The sequence below is a fragment of the Mesoplodon mirus genome, assembly GCF_964341445.2.
Source record: "Mesoplodon mirus genome assembly, chromosome: 3".
In the NCBI taxonomy this organism is placed as follows: Eukaryota; Metazoa; Chordata; class Mammalia; order Artiodactyla; family Ziphiidae; genus Mesoplodon; species Mesoplodon mirus.
Window position 1 is genome coordinate 78,054,406 of NC_138978.1, and position 16,894 is coordinate 78,071,299.

General features: G+C 41.7%; 1 protein-coding gene and 1 pseudogene across 10 annotated transcripts in view; one reads left to right on the plus strand and one right to left on the minus strand.

The window, feature by feature from the left end:
* The window catches only part of SSX2IP (SSX family member 2 interacting protein), a 43,817-nt gene extending 37,290 nt beyond the window's left edge, over window positions 1-6,527 (minus strand). For 8 of the 9 annotated variants that reach the window (XM_082612423.1, XM_082612428.1, XM_082612429.1 and 5 more), the window contains exon 1: window positions 6,426-6,527. The gene's annotated coding sequence lies outside the window, so the exon portion shown is untranslated. Of the gene's footprint in view, window positions 1-6,165; window positions 6,277-6,425 lie in introns of those variants that run through there. The other variant, XM_082612424.1, reaches the window with a different exon arrangement.
* Window positions 6,528-15,601: 9,074 nt separating this feature from the next.
* LOC309801111 (large ribosomal subunit protein uL11-like) lies at window positions 15,602-16,102 on the plus strand (annotated as a pseudogene). Its single transcript has one exon. The product of its transcript is annotated as a large ribosomal subunit protein uL11-like (transcript).
* Window positions 16,103-16,894: the final 792 nt, after the last annotated feature.

Genomic DNA, 16,894 nt, shown 5'->3' on the forward strand with positions numbered 1-16,894 from the left:
GCACAGTGGTTAAGAATCCGCCTGCCAATGCAGGGGACACGGGTTGATCCCTGGTCCAGGAAGATCCCACGTGCCGTGGAGCAACTAAGCCCGTGTGCCACAACTGCTGAGCCTGTGCTCTAGAGCCCCCAAGCCACAACTACTGAGCCTGTGAGCCACAACTACTGAGCCCACATGCCACAACTACTGAAGCCCATGTGCCTAGAGCTTGAGCTCCGCAACAAGAGAAGCCACCAGTTAGAAGCCCGCTCACCACAATGAAGAGTAGCCCCCGCTTGCCACAATTAGAGAAACTAGAGAAAGCCCACACGCAGCAATGAAGACCCAATGCAGCCAGAAATAAATAAGTAAGTAAATAAATAAATAAATAAAAATTTTAAAGTGCCTGGAGCAAATGATATAAATTCTGAGTCCATCTCCTCATTATAAAATAACACAGCTGACGACAGACTGTATTTATTGATGATTTCTAAAATGTTTTCTTGCTTTTACATGCTAGATCCTACATAGGAGGAGACTTCTAAAACTTGGATACAGAATACAAGCATACCACATTTTACAGTACTTTGCTTTACTGTGCTTTGCAGATATTGTGTTTACAAATTGAAGATTTGTGGCAACTCTGCAACAAAAAAGTCTATCTGCACCATTTTTCACAACAGTATTTGCTCACTTCATGTCTCTGTCCACATTTTGGTAATTCCTACAATATGCCAAACTTTTTCATTTTTATTGTACTTGTATGGTGAACTGCAGTCAGTGATCCTTGATGTTACTACTGCAAAAGATTAGGATTTGCTGAAGACTCAGATAATAGTTAGCATTTTTTAGCAATAAACTATTTTTTAATTAAGGTATGTACATTGTTTTTTAGCCATAAGGCTACTGCATACTTAACAGACTATAATATAGTGTAAACATAACTTTTATATGCACTGGGATACGAAAAAATTCATGTGACTCACTTTACTGCAATATTCACAAAACTGTGGTGGTCTGGAACCAAGCCCACTATTTCTCTGAGGGCACCTGTAGAAAGAATCATGCTGAAGGTGCCATCTTTTAGATAGGAAGCACAAACAACCAGATTAAAATCACTGGCAAAAGGCTGACAAACTCAAGACCGTGTCCTTTATAAGCTAAACTACTTTATAACCTAAACAATACTAACTCTCAGGTAAAAAGTACAGTCATCCCTCAGTTTCCAAAACGGATTGGTTCCAGGAGCCCCTGTGAATACCAAAATCTGAGGTGGCTCAAGTCTCTTATATAAAATGACAGTACAGTACAATGAATACAGTCGGCCCTCCTTATCCACAGGTTTCACAGTCAAGGGTTCAACCAATCTGGGTTCAATTCAATTGACTGAATTCAATCCACAGTTGGTTGAATCTGTGGATATGGAGGGCCGAGTGTATATGCAATGGCGGGTTACAAATATCTACTAGCCACTCATTAAACTCAATTCTTTTAGAACAATATTATTCTAGAAATCTCCTCCCACATTATGTTTCCAAAATAGGTCCCATTTTCAGCAGGTCTGGCACAAAAATATTATGGCACAGAGCAATTAATGGTCAGGGGCTGGCTGGCTAACTTAGCCAATGACAATGAGGACAATGAAGGATGGATATGAAATACTTCAGAAGTTGGGCTGACAAACATGGTGACAAGTATACAAAAGGGAGGCATTTATTCTCTCATGTAAAAATCTGTCTTTGGTACTAGACAGATAACAGTGTCACACAGGTAAAGAAAACAGAGGACTAAGGTTACCAGTGGCTTTGGTTAAGTGAGTGGAGATATAAAGCTCCATGTAGAACTCACTGGGCTTATATATGCCCTTATGAGACATTCAAATGGAGATAAACTCTAGGGCCTGGAGATCAAGACATCAGGGCAGATTTAGGAGTCATCAGCACACATGCGATAGCTGAATCTATACAGAAAAAAAGGGGCAGCAGAAAGAACCCTAAAGAACATCAACATGTAACAGGTGAGTGCAGGTGACCTAGATGTAGGAGATAAAAATCCAGGGGTGGGGAGAGTTTTAGGAAAGCCAAGGAAAATAGTTTTAAAGAGGAGGAAGTGATGAACAGCAACAAATGCCATAAAAAGGGCAAGAGCTAAATAGAATATTACATTGGATTTGGTAATTAGTGACTTTATGACAAAGCTGAGGGGTAAAAATGGAAATCGGATTTCAGAAAAGTGATCAGCAAATAAGAAAAGGAGATAATAAACAAAGGTCACTTGTTTGAGAAGCAGAGTTTAACAGAATATATTTAGGTTCTCTGAATGTAGAGGCTTTGCCTGATACTCAGGGATAGATCCATGAGTGACTCTTAAAAAAAAAAAAATCCTGTCTTTAAGTTAGTTCTTATTCAATTACAGCATTTTTATGTCAAATAGAAATATTAAGTGCTCAAATGGTGTAAAGTGTTCTTCCATGCACCGTTCTGGATATTAACATGTTTTCTTATTTAATCCTTGCAAACCTATGAAGTAGGTATTACTATTCCTAATTTACAAATGAGACAACTAAGGCACAGAGAAGATACGGTACTTGCTGAGGTCTCATAGCTAGCAGTATGGTTGTCAAGCCCAAAATTTCACACAAAAGAATAAGAGGGAGGGTGGGCAATGTGTGAAGTGAGGGTTAATAGATGAGACCTGTAAATGTTATAGTTAAGACTGTACTGACTGTTTAACCGGCCAAAGTTTAATATCTATTCAAGAACTTATTTTCAATTTGAAAGAATTTGTGTCTTCTCTCATCTCAGAATCCTACATTGCTAAGACCTGACATTTTTATGCCTCTTATGACACTCAGATTCAGCACTGCATTACAACTGTATCATCTCTCCTACTGAACTGCAAGTTACTTGAAAATGGGAGTGTATCTTATTTGTCTTTGTATCTCTATTCCCTCAATCTTAAAAGCAGAAGATACTATACTGCAGTAACCATTTCGCAGTATACACAAATATCAAATTATGTTGTACATCTGAAACTAATACACCGTTACATGTCAATTATACCACAATTATAAAAAGATTCTCAGTAGGGCCTCCCTGGTGGCGCAGTGGTTGAGAGTCCGCCTGCCGATGCAGGGGATACGGGTTCGTGCCCCGGTCTGGGAGGATCCCATATGCCGCGGAGCGGCTGGGCCCGTGAGCCATGGCCGCTGGGCCTGCGCATCCGGAGCCTGTGCTCCGCAACGGGGGAGGCCACAACAGTGAGAGGCCCGCGTACCGCAAAAAAAAAAAAAAAAAAAAAAAAAAAAAGATTCTCAGTAAAGGTTGGTTGTATGAATAATCATTTTTACTTTTCTGAAGTTTCTGGGGGCTTCAATAACATATTTTTAAAGTCTTTAATCGCTGTGTAGGACTGTTCTGCCTCAGATATTACTTGGATCGTCTATGGACCACGCAATTTACTGATTTTGGTGGAAATACCCTTCTGAAGTAAAAATCAAATATAATTCCCCTGGATAAAACCTTTTAAAGATTCCCTATCACCTACTAGTCAAAGGTCATAGCCCTGTTCTCCAACCTTAACCCTAACCCACTCTACCTGGTCCCACCTACCAAACCACCTATACTTCTTCAATGGTCCACTGCAACATATGTGTTCACCGGGTGAACGTCTCCTCCTCCATCAAGACAACTGAAATTCTTTTTTTTTAATCATCATTACTTTAAAAAAAATAAATTTATTTATTTATTTTGGCTGTGTCGGGTCTTCATTGCTGCACGCGGGTTTTCTCTAGTTGCAGTTAGCAGGGGCTACTCTGTGTTGCGGTGCGCGGGCTTCTCATTGCGGTGGCTTCTCTTGTTGCAGAGCACGGGCTCTAGGCACAAGGGCTTCAGTAGCTGTGGCACAAGGGCTCAGTAGTTGTGGCGCACGGGCTTAGTTGCTCCGCGGCATGTGGGATCCTCCTGGACCAGGGCTCAAACCCGTGTCCCCTGCATTGGCATGCGGATTCTTAACCACTGCGCCACCAGGGAAGTCCTGAAATTCTTTTTTAAAGCCTTCTCATATTTGCAATTTTCATTTTCGCTCTCTCCCTTACTATACTGTAAATTTCCTAAAAACAAACTCCACAAGGCAACACTGATATTTTTCATCCTCAGATCTGGCAAGTAGAGGCTAAGTATTTAATAAATGTTTATTAAAAGAGTAAATCATTGAAGCATAATTCAGTAAATCCGCAGGAACTATATAATACTGATCCATTATCAAAAGTAAAGATTTTAGGTAGCTTTCCACTACTGATAATGAATGGTGCACTTTTCTATTCTGTCTCATCCCCAAAACTTGTGAATTCAAGACAACTTGTACCTTCATCGCCAGCTAATCATGAGCACCAAACACACGAAAGAGACCCAAGGACTACCAAAACCTCTTTATGACCCAGTCAAACCAATAAGGCATGTTTACAACTATTGGTAAAAGATATGAAAAAACATCACTTAAAAGGCTTTGGAAGTGCTCCAATTTAAGTGTGTGAAATGAATCAAAATGATACAATTCTGGGGCAGCATCTTTTTCATCTTTTTATCTCTAGGTGCATACCACATTGAAGGCACTCAAATATTTACTTTTATAAAACCTGAGTCACAGCTAGCTTGGTCAAAAAGAAGCTATGTCAGGTTTTCAGACAGCCCAAGAATATAATGTGTCAGCCTTGAGGCCTTAGGCAACTCATCTGAACTGTTAACATTTTCTTTTTCTCATACACTGCCTCAGCATGTCTGGAACGCAATGTGCTTTAACAAGTCCTGTCACAAGGCGCAATGTGTTAGGAGGAGATCTTCACATTTCATCCTAGAATAACTAAGTCTTCACAGTTATCTTCAAGCTGCTTCACCCATGTTACTTAATCCTGGGCCTTTATTATCTTCATTGTACAGATGGGGGAAGGAAGGATATAAAATAACTTGGCTGAAGAGGTCCAGCAAGTCACCAAAAGAGCCTTCATTTTAACTATCAGTTCCTCGTCCTCTCTTCACAGAACCATTTTGTTTGAGAAACTTTCACTGACAGCAGGCAGAAGAAAGCATCAAACTAGTTACTAGCTTTTACCTGTTTAATTTGAATGAATAACCTAAGCTCTCTAGACCTGTAGGTTATGATAGCTCTAGGACAGGAGATTTGATGGATTAAGTTTTGCTGACTGAATCCAAATTTGTAAATCTACCTCAAGCTTCTAAATTTCGAGATAGCTTGACCTAAACTTTAAAGGCATTTTTCTCTGTCCAGATCTCTAATTTTTTCAAATTTTGCTCAGTCTCTTAAATGTGTCAAGTCATACCTACCTTTTCAGTTCAGGATCAAGGCTACCAGAATTTTCTCCTACTTAAACAGTAGAACCAATCCCTCCTGAGCCATGAAGGATTCCAAGGCACCCATCAATCACAGCCAACTCTAGATCTAGACTCTAATCTGAACTGTTAGGGGAGCCCAGCAATTTCGAATTCCAGGCAGCCCCTCTTACACCTCCGAACCACCCTTGGGAGGAGTGCCTCTTCTAATCGTCGCCCCATTATGGGGTCCAGAAAAGGGATATGTCAATAGTCTCAGATTCAACAAAAACTATTATCCCCGTGGCAAGTAATGGTAACTTGGCAATCACAACTACGGACCCTGAAATGGGGTAATAACTTAAAGATCCCCACATTATACGTGCTGAGAACAAATTAGCAGATTCCATTTCCTGGGCCCAAGTGACTTGCATAACTGGGCGATCAGCATTGGCTCGAAAGAGAGAAGGGAGCTCACAATTCAGTTTACTGTACTTTACCACAAAATTCTACACCAAAATATTCTCACACATGCCTGCCTGTAGATGATGTAAATTCTTCCCCTAGTCTTTTAACTACACCGCTGGCGGGGTTCTCTTCCTCTGCAGTGGCCACGGGCCACCAGCAACTCATTCTAACGGCTGTCCCCTGCGGCTCGAGCTAACAATCCCCCAAGCTCGCGAGTCCCGCAGCCTCTGCTAAGCGGACACCTCAGCCCCAAACTGGCCATCCCCTCCTCCCCCACGTCCCCGCGTCGCTCGTCATCCCACGCCAGGCGCCACCCTCTCTCCATCCCCGATAGGATTTGGGGCTTAGCGCTGCGACCGCCAGCAGGAGCGGTCCCCGAGCTGGCACCTACCTCCCACCTCCTCCTCCAGGCGCGGCCGGGGGGGTCACCGCTCGCCTTCCTCCTCCAACGGCCCCAACGGCCGCGCCGAGCCTCCCGCAGAGAAGCGGGGCGCCGCGCCAGGTGCCGGTGCTCACCTCCGCGCCCTCCCGCCCGTCCCTCGCCGGCGCCCACCCCACGCCCGCCTGCCCCAGGCCCCAGGCCCCAGTCCCCGCCGGCGCCCCTCCCCGGGCGAGCGCGGCACAATCCCCGGCGCGGGGAGAGGCTCTCACCGTCACGACCCCCGGGTGCGGCAGAGACGCACCGCTCAGCGTCCTAGACCTGCTCGCGCAGCCCCGAGGGCCCGCACAGGCGCCGCGGCACGCAGCGCCCGGGCCGGCGGCCCCGCCTCCACCTCCAGCTCCCGCCTTCCCCTCCTCCGGCCGGGCTCCGCCTCTCCCTTCGCTGCAGCCTCCCGGGCTCTGCAGGTTTGCAAGGTTCTCACCCCGCCCCCGCGCCGCTGGCGCCGCAGGCCAGCCTCCTCCCATTGGCTCCGCCAGTTGCTAGGCGATGAACAACCGCGGCCTGCATTGGTCCGGTGGGGGCCCCTGAGTCTCCTCCCCACCTCCAAAAAAACCCGGAGAGAAAGAAAACCTTATCCCTAGAGCCCGAGCGGGATGCTGGCGCAGCTGTAGCTGCGGCACCTGTTACGCCCTGTGATTCACCCTGCCGGGCCCTGCTCCCCACCCCCTCCTGACGCCTGCGGAGCTCGGGGCCCAAAGCTTCGTGGGGCTGGGGGCGGGGTGGGGAGGTCGTGGCTGTTTTAAAGCACGTGTTCCGAGCCCCGGTGAACCCCAGCACCCACCCTAGGAGCAAAGGTGAAGCGCCCAGAAAAGCCACGTGCGCTTGCAAAAGTGGGAAAATAAACCAAACAACAGCCGGCACCCAGAATTAGGTCAGGCCTAGGGGAAGGGAGGTTCAAGCGCTGGGAGTCGAGAATGCCAAGGAGAAAGTTCATGTAAAATTAGGGCAAGAAATGGACCTAGGCGGAAGACAGCGGAAAGACTAAGAAAAGGCACTTGTGAACTTGACGTTTATGCAAAAAAGTCCCACACTCACAGATCAAAATATGCGCAAAGAAAATGTATGCCTGCTACACCCCTGGCCGGGGTCATGCAGGCTCCTCCCCTGTTCCACGGCAGCCTAAAATTCTCCAGGGAAGATGAGAGGCCAGAGAAAGGAAAGAGATCAGATGGAGAAATCGCAGGCATATGAGTTGAGTTATAAACACAAGATGTACTTGGATAGATTTTTTTTTTTTAAGTGAAGCCAAGAAATGTACTCAAGAAAGGAAAAACAGGTTTGGTATTTTAAGGAGGCTCCTGAGAGCACTTTGAAACCAAAATAGTATGAGAGGACAAGAAATATTAACACTGAAGAACAAGGGAGAGAGGAGTGCCCCCTTCCAATTTACACACACATATCCCCATTCCTGAATGAAAGATCAAGGCGAGAAAATGAACATGCCATGGCGGCAACTTCAGAAACCAAGGTAATCCTCCTGTTTGCCTTTGGCCTAAACGATCAGGAGGCCTGGGCTGATGCTGTTAAGCATAAGTGAATGACAGCCCAATCGCCAGTTAGGGCCCTCATTGTAAGGACGCTATTAGGGCAGGCCAGTTATTACCAATAATTACCTTAATCGCTAACCCAGACAACTGATGGGAGTAAAGAGGGTTACCCCTGCTCCCGAGAGGGGTTTTGAAATTTCAACTGTCTACCCCCCAAAATCCCACACCCCTTCCCATCTTAAGAAGCAACTTAGTGTGACAGTTTGTGAAGGAACACTTCCAGGTTCATTTTGACCGTTTTAACCTCCTCACAGTCAAAAAGCGAGAGCTCACTCTCCGATTAGCTAGAAGCTTTGAGATCGGTTGATTCGATACGCAGCGTCTGGCACTCCCTGTTGTGACCTAACCACTTACAGTGCAGGATTTTAAGAAGGCTTGGGTCAGGCAGAGGTGAGCTCCGGGAGGTTCGGCTCCGCCCCCAGCCACAAGGATGAATCAGAGCTGTCTGATTAAACCAGTGCTTTAGAATCTTTTGCTCTACACCTAAAAATTTTTGAGGGCCCCAAAGAGCTTTTGTTTATGTGGGTTATATCTATTGATATTTACTATACTAGAAATTAAAACTGAGAAATTTAAAAATATTTATTTTAAAATAATAATAATTACATCTTATCATAAATAGCAAATTTTTATGGAAAATAACTATATTTCCCCCTAACATAGTAAAAAGAATCAGAGTACTTTAAAAATTTGCAGATATCTTTAGTGTCTGGCTCAATGGAAGGCAATCGGATCTTCAAATCTGCTGCATTTAATCTATTGCACTATTTCAGGTAGCCTTTGGAAAACTCCACTGTACACTCAGAATGGGAGAAAAAAAGGCAAATAACATTTTAGTATTAAAACAATAGTTTTGACCTTGCAAACTCCCTGAAAGGGTCTTGGGGATCACCTCTTAAAATCCCCGTGCCCCCCACCCCTTTCTCCAATTAATATTTTGAGAGCCACTGGTCTAGATGGGTCTTGATACTTCATCCCCCTTTATCAATGACTGGTTTGGGAGCTAAGCATGTGACCTAATTCTGGTGAGTACATAATGGGAAGTGGGGGGAAAGGGACTTCAGGGGAAGGGTTTTATCCCTGAGAGCCCCTAAGAAGTCTTTTCTTTACTTCTTGCCTTGGCCATCCTCCAGCAAGCAAGACATGTTTGGAGCTGTGGTGGCACATCCCGCAACAATGAGCAAGAAAAATACAGGAAAGGTAACCCAGAACCTAGAAGTCACTAAGTGGCTAAGTTAACCTACCCTGGCTCTGCATACCTCCAGACTGCTCACATATGAGATAGCAAGTGGCCTATCACCTAAGCCATTTGGGGTCAGGTATTTGGTTACTTGCAGCCAAAAGATCCTGACTAATGTACAGGACAAGATAAAGAATTTGGCTACAGCCTGAAAATAGTCTAAGGATGCTTTTTTGCCCAGAGGTTAAGGAATTGGACTTAATAGAACTTTGCTATGGTAAAGGAAATAAAGGGGAAAGACACAATCTAGAATGTTTTTTAATGTTTAACTGTGCCTATTTTCCCCCCCCTTCTAGCAAAATTAAGGGGATGTGACTATCAAGTGTTGCTGTTTTCCAAAACACATCAAAACTTCCAACTTGCTCCTCTGTAGTCTATATCACAGTGGTCAGAGTAATTCTTTAAAAATATAATTCACATCATGATGACTTTCTGTTTTGGTTCCCCTCAGCCAGTGTTAAAGCCAAATTTCTTTCCGTGGCTACAAGTTTCTTATGACCTGCCCTCTATCTCCTTACCTATCTGACCTCATATCCTTCAACTCTTTCCATTAGCCACTGTTCTTCGTTCTTGCCAGGCACTTTCCTGCCTCAGGACCTTTGCACTATTCCCTCTGTTTGAATGTTCTTCCTCTTAAAATCTATATTACATATCATCTCTCCCCTTTCAAATCTAACCAAAATCACCCTCTTGTGAGGCCCAACCTAACAACATTATTTAAAACTGGAACCCCCTCCAGCTTTCTAAATATCTCTTACTTTGCGCTTATGTAATCTTCAACCATAGTACAGAGTTTACTTTTTTTCATTTGTTATTTGTTTAGTCCATTTCCCTTTACTAGAATGTAAGCCCAACAGGGACAGAGATTTTGTCTGATTGTTCACTGATGTATGCCCAGTGCCTAAAACAGTACCTGGTACTTAGTGATTGGTGCTCAATAATTATTTGTGAATAAATGAATATAACTTCAAATGGATGTTTTTCATTTCAAATAAATCACTTTGGCAGGCTATATACATGTTCCAATGATGCTGCTCAAAAGTATCACATTAGGAGACACTGAATTTTTGAAAGGAATTCTCTCTTTGAGAAAAAATCTGATTTTTGGAACGATCCAAAAGTTATTCAGAGCCAAATCTGATGCACACGTTCTGGAGTCATGTTAAAATGCCAAAACCTGTGTTTTCCAACTAAGTTACTGCATTTGGGTGGATAGGGAAAGGTCAAAAAACAAGATGTGTTTGAGTTTCTAAGACAGAAAAGTGACTGTGAACATAATTTCAAAGAGGAATTCTAAAAATACACACTAATAACAAGTTGAAGGAAAAGTATACATGTATTTTAAACTCTATATGTTTGTGTGTATGTGTGAATGAATCTCTTCCAACCTGTCTGCAGTCTTCCATTCTTGCCCCTACTATTTTTTCCAAAATGAAGATCAGATCCTCTCTGCTGCCCTCCCCCCCATCTTCAATTAAGAATCTTTCATGGCCTCTCATTGTATTTAGCATGAAATTGAACTTCCTACCCAGTCATGCATGCATGATCTGGCCCCTATACCCCTCTTAGAACTCTTACTTTGGTTATGCAAAGTGCCAGCCTTAGTGGCCCCCTTTTTTCTCCTCTGGTCCTTTGAACCTGCCATTCACTCTGCTGCAAGGCTCTTCCAAGAAGGTTTCAAGACTCTGATTCTTTTTCGTCATTCAGATCCCACTTCCATATGTAAAGCAACCTTCCCATGTCTGGTTTATTTGTCTACTTGTTTGCTTACTTATGGCCTGTCTCCTCCCACTAGAATGTAAGCCCCCTGAAGGCAGGGACCTTGTTGGTCATGTTTGCCTCTGTAGTCCCAGCCCCTTCATGCCTTCCCTGGAGGGTTTCTAACCATACTGTTAATAGTAAGATTGCTTTACATTTTATTAACCTCGGTGACTTATGAATTTTTATAAGTATGTATTATTATAATTTTAAAATATTTTAATTTTGCTGAAATAAATAGGCTCTGATTTTAATACATGTAGTAAGTTAATAATCCACCCCCTATTTACTCATATGTGTTCCTCAGAAACCAGTGTTTCAAATACCCCAGCAAACATTCAGGTCACACTGCTTCTAATACCATGTATATTCAAATCTGGATAATAATGGGCCAACTTATAAAGGCTTTCTGCTCTAATTCATACCATCTGGATTACTTCAATAGCAGCAACAATTTCTGGATCTAGTGAAGACCATTGCTTTTCAGGGCCCGTATGCTCTAACAGATGAGAAGGGGGGCTGGGTCACCTCTCCTTAATGGCCTCACTTTCATTAATTCTGTGTTCTGGCCAGGATTGTGTTTCCAGGGGTGGCAGGGTGGAGAAACAAAGTCTTGCTGGATTCTGTACTAGGAACTTTCATATCCGTAGCCTCATTTTATTCACAAGATCAATTTAAGCCTGTTTGTAATTAACTACAAAATGATATAGGACAAATTCCAAGGGCCATGAGACTTTAGAATCCTCGCTGAGGGCTGGAGTGGTCAGGGAGTACTCAATGGAGGAGAGGGAACTGGAGTAGGGCCTTGGGGCAATCCTGACTCTGCAAGCCTAGCAGTAAGCAGAAACCAGACCACTAGGTCTGCTTCTGGGTCTAAAAGGTGGCCTTACACTTAGCTGGGCTTGGCTCCTCTAGCTATCTGAGTGAATCTCTGCATCATGCTGCATTTCCAAAGATGATTTCATTTCTGGCCAGTCCCTTTGGATTTGGGCCAGTAGTGGTTCAGCTTGAAACGACAGTCCTGTGCCATTTATAAAGTGTTGGCTGAGTCTGCAGAAAAAGCAGACCACTGTGGTTCCTCCTTCCTCCCACCTCCACCCAGGTGAAGATTCTCAGAAAACTATCCCTCCTCATTACCCACCCTGCCGCCCTGCCCTACCCCACCTCCCATGCCCTACCACCATACACAAACACACAGAACAGTGGTCAAAATGCTTGATCATCTTCTAGGTGGTTCGCTCTTAGTGCTTTAGATTTTGTCTGGTCTGCTGAATGTTTTGCTCTACGATTTCTTTAGAAAATGTTTTTTGTTTGTTTGGTTGGTTGTATTGGGGGGTTTTGTTTTTGTTTTTTCTGAACCTGATGACTTTTACCAAGCTAACTCTTTGGTTTCCAACTCTCCATTTGTCCCAAAATTGATTTATTAATTTAAAAATATTTCATATAAAACTTGATTATGCATAGGTCACTCCAACAGTTAATAAGGTGCTATCATAGGAAAGTGATCAGGTACCAACCAGAGTAGTTCTCAAACCCTGTATTTCCAAAAGAGAAGCATACCTCCGTTAGGAAATGCAATGAACATTCACGCAGACACACGCACACATGCACACACACAGAAACGCTGCACAAAGCTTACCTTGCTGACTACAGTGGCCTCTAAACCTTTCTCATATGGAACAATTTGGCTCAGTCTACTCTTCTAAGCTTGCAGATTTACACCCCAAGCATTGAGCGGACAGCAAAAGACCCTCCAAGGAAGTAGGGGGACTATAAATGACTCAAAATGTTTTTTAGTTATACTGAAATCTATGTAAAAACCACAGAGCACAAAGATCCAGCATTAACTTGAAGAGTTGTGATATAATTCTGCACCAAAGCACCCTTTTATTTCACATAGTCTTAGTTTCCCTGCTCTTATTTGAAAATTTCCTTAACAGTTTAATGAATATTTATTGAATGATTACTGTGTGAGAGATTGAGAGGTTTTAGACCCCTGCTCACAACAGGAATTCAGAGTTTCCCAGAAACACAGAATAATCCATTGACACTTGAGCCTGACTGCCTGGGCTGAAATACTGGCTGGGCCACCTGGGTCCATGTTGACATCACTGAACTCCCAAACCCACCTTTCCTCCTCTGGGCATTCTGTTTAGTAAACAATAAATGCTTCGGGGTCTAAGTGACTTCTAGTTAGGTTGTTTGATAATTGCAGCCAAAAGCATCCTGATAATACATTGAAAAAAGAACTTTCATGAAGTGACCTGATGGTGTGATATTTCATTTCATTGGCACAAAGATACTCAAGTGCCACATGTGGAAACAGTCAAGTGAGCAAAAAAGTCAGTGAAAAATGAAGTATAAGAGTTATTTACAGAGGACTGAATGGAATAATTAAATGAGAAGCAGGGAAAATGCGGGACTGTGTCTATGCTTTAAATTATAAATATGTATCTTAGATATTAACATTTTTCTAAATTATATTTTCTTTCTTTACTAATTTAACTAGGCCAGGAAAATTAAGACACATTGATAAATATAACTTTGCACAAAATGATTTGCTGTTTTGAAAATTTCAGACCACAGCAGTATGTTTTCTGGCTAGTACTTGCTTTATGTTATAGATATATTCCAGCAAAATTCATGTGTACATAATGCATTTAAAAATCAAGTCATAATCTGAATATACTACTGAAACTAGATGTTTAAAATTACGATAAATCTATTTGCATGATGAATGACGCCTTCGTAGAACAAATAATCTCATTATTTGTCCATTCTATAAGATTATATTTTAATATGTTGGATTTTCTTAAAAGAGTTTCACCTTTCCTTATTTAAAACCCAGACTTTTGGGCAACTATTTTAATGAAGAGTTTTCTGTAATTTGAATCTCAGTAGAGATGGCTGAGGTGTTGCAATCAACAAAACAGTTCTTATCTTTTTATTCCGCAACTGGCAATTCAATTTTATCTTGGTAATAAATTTCCATTTTATTTCATTATTTCTATTTCACTAGGCAAAGTTTCCCTTTCTGCATTCTCAGAGAAGAAGAAATCTGAAGGCTTGATTTCTGGTGGATTTTATTTCCTGCTTTGTAAACCTCTATCAATGATGTCAGCAAATAATTGCTCAACTTGAAATATAGTGGAATACAATCCTCTATATACTGGGTAAAATACCCAAATAAAAATTCAGAGTTGAAAAACTTAGATATCAATTAAAATACGGTATTGATTTAAAGTAACTGCTTAAGACTTAACAATCATGTGTGAATCTGCCTGTCCCTTTAAAAAGAAAAGCAATTGCGTTCTGGTTGCTGAGCTCTCTTGGATTTATTTTATCTTAGCAGCTGTTCCTAAAGTCGATGTTATTCAAATGAGGGTTTTCAAGCTCTTTGTTGTGTTTTTCACAACTTGTAGTATATGCTATCAAACATAAAACTCAAATTTAGAATGGGGTAGGGGTAGGGACAATTAGAAATACCGAAGAAATAAAATGATATTGAAAAAAACCTCTAATTTTCATTTAACAAAGATAGGACTGTTGAACATGATCTGCCTGAAGCCCCAGACAGTAGCAAGGCAAAACCCCTGAACCTCTAAGCACCAAAAGTGGTTGATATATTTAGTAATTAGTTTATGTGTAGGGGGAGGGAATGTCTTAAATGGAAATAATGGCACTTTCTGTGATTATAGAAGATGAGGAAAGAGCACAACAAACATTTTTCTTGCCTCTCCAAAGTAAGCATATTATAAATTTTGCCTAACATAGGCTACCCTTTGACCTAGAAAGAATAACTACAACTCATACACCTTCTGTTCCATTTATTTTTGTTGCTCTTTTCTTTTTTCTTTTTTTTTTTCAAGAGGCAGCATAGCTTGATCATTAAGCATGAAAACTCTGGGCAAGGATCTTGGCTCTGCCCCATACTTGCTGTGGGTACTTATATTTTTCATTTAATTTACAAATTAAATGGGTTAGCTTTGCTAACAGCAAAGTATGTAGGGAATGTTAACCTATTTAGGAGTTAGTCATATATAACATTTTTAGTCATATGTAATCACTTCATAGTATTAATGTTAATGATTTATTGAGTGATTATTATTTGTCCACCAGTGTTCTAAGTGCTTTACATATTAATTCATTTAATCCTCACAACAACACTATGAGGTAGGTATCATTATTGCTTTTATTTCTAGACTAGGAATTAAGAAGGCAGAGGTTATTTTGCCCAAAAATACCCAGCTAGTAAATTTCAGAGTTAGGGTTTACAGAGCTCTTCTCTTAACCACCATGTCATTCCCAGTCTATTTAGGACTGCCTTAATCTTTCTTGCTCTCCAATCATTTCTGTTCAAATGCCTGCCGATTAGTGAACAGAAATCTTCGAACTGGGATAACCACATTCTACCCATGTATGTGAAGACTCTGTAGTGCTACACAGCATGGATAGTTTTAAGGGGATCAATTCCACATTCTCCACTTTCATTTCTACACTTTCCTAAAACTTATCTGCCTGAGAACATGCTTGCAGCCTCTTTTCCATCCCTTTCTTACAATCGCCATTTTTCCACTTAAAAAAAAAAGTGATTCTTCTCACAAATTCCACATCGTAGCATGGTGCATTCACCCCAGGTGCACAAAACATGGAAAATTAGAAGCCGGTGTTAGTGTTGAGAAAGGGAATGACTATGATGACTGGGGAACAGAAGTGTCACCTGCTAGCGCACTAAAAATTTTTTAAATGGCTTTCATTCAGATTCGGCTTGAAGGAGGCCAAGGTGCAATTTTCTTCGGTCCTCTGAAATCCGGGATTATCTGACACCAGCCACCTCACCATGTTGCCTAAGTTTGAGCCCAAGGAGATCAAATTTGTATACCTGAGGTGCACCAGTGGGGAAGTCTGTGCCACGTCTGCCCTGGCCCCCGAGATTGGCCCCCTGGGTCTGTCTCCAAAAACGGTTGGTGATAACCTTTCAAAAGCAACTGGGGATTGGAAGGGTCTGAGGACTACAGTGAAACTGACCATTCAGAACACACAGGCCCAGACTGAGGTGGTACCTTGTGTCTCAGTCCTGATCATCGAAGCCTTCAAGGAACAACCAAAAGACAGAAAGAAGCAGAAAAACATTAAGCACAGTGGAACTTCACTTTTGATGAGATCGTCAACATTGCCCAGCAGATGAGACACCAATCTTTAGCTAGAGAATACTCTGGAACCATTAAATAGATCCTGGGGACTGCCAGTTCTGTGGTCTCTGATGTGGATTGCCGTCATCCTCATGACATCATAGATGAATGACAACAACCGTGGTGCAGTGGAATGCCCAGCTAGTTAAGAACTTCAAAGGAACATAATTCAATAAAGGGTCATTTGACAACCAATGGGAAGAAAAAATAGTTTAAATGAGAGGTCATCACATGGTTTTTGGCATATAATTGAAAGGAGTTAAAGGAATTGAGTAACACGGCTACAGCAAAAACCTTACATTCCCATCTACTTGTTTTGTGAACAAAATGTTTCAGCATTTATAAGAACCTTGTCAAACGCATGAATAGAATTGGGGTGGAACTCAATCTCACTCTATAATATTCATCCGCAAATCCACTGGAAAAGGAAAAGTCCCCTCCATTTTGTTAACAGATGCATTTTCAATAAAATCTTATTTTTATGTTTAAAAATGGTTGTCAATTTGTAATATAGCCACTGTTTGATCAATAGTGTACTACTAATAATTTTAGTAATAACTCCATCCAGAGACATAACTCCTAGGACCTTAGAGTTACCGGAAAATAAAATTAGGTAAGTATGTAGTTGAAAAGAATGATGTAATGATCAATACAAATTTTTCAAGCATGAAAATATGCAATAAGATAGCATTCTGTGGGAGAAATGGAAATATGGAAATGAAATGGAAATGAAAATATGAGTTCAAGAAAAAGAAGGAACAATGTAACTTTTCTGGCTGTTAAAGAAGAGCTAGGTCACGTATATTTAAAATTAATAATGTTGGGTAAAAAAGTACCCTGGGATTTAGATTCCTTGGGGTAACTTTTAAAAAGTGAGCTAACAGCTTTATTTTAAAATATCATGAATTGCATGCAATACTCTGGAAATGATACTCTTTGCA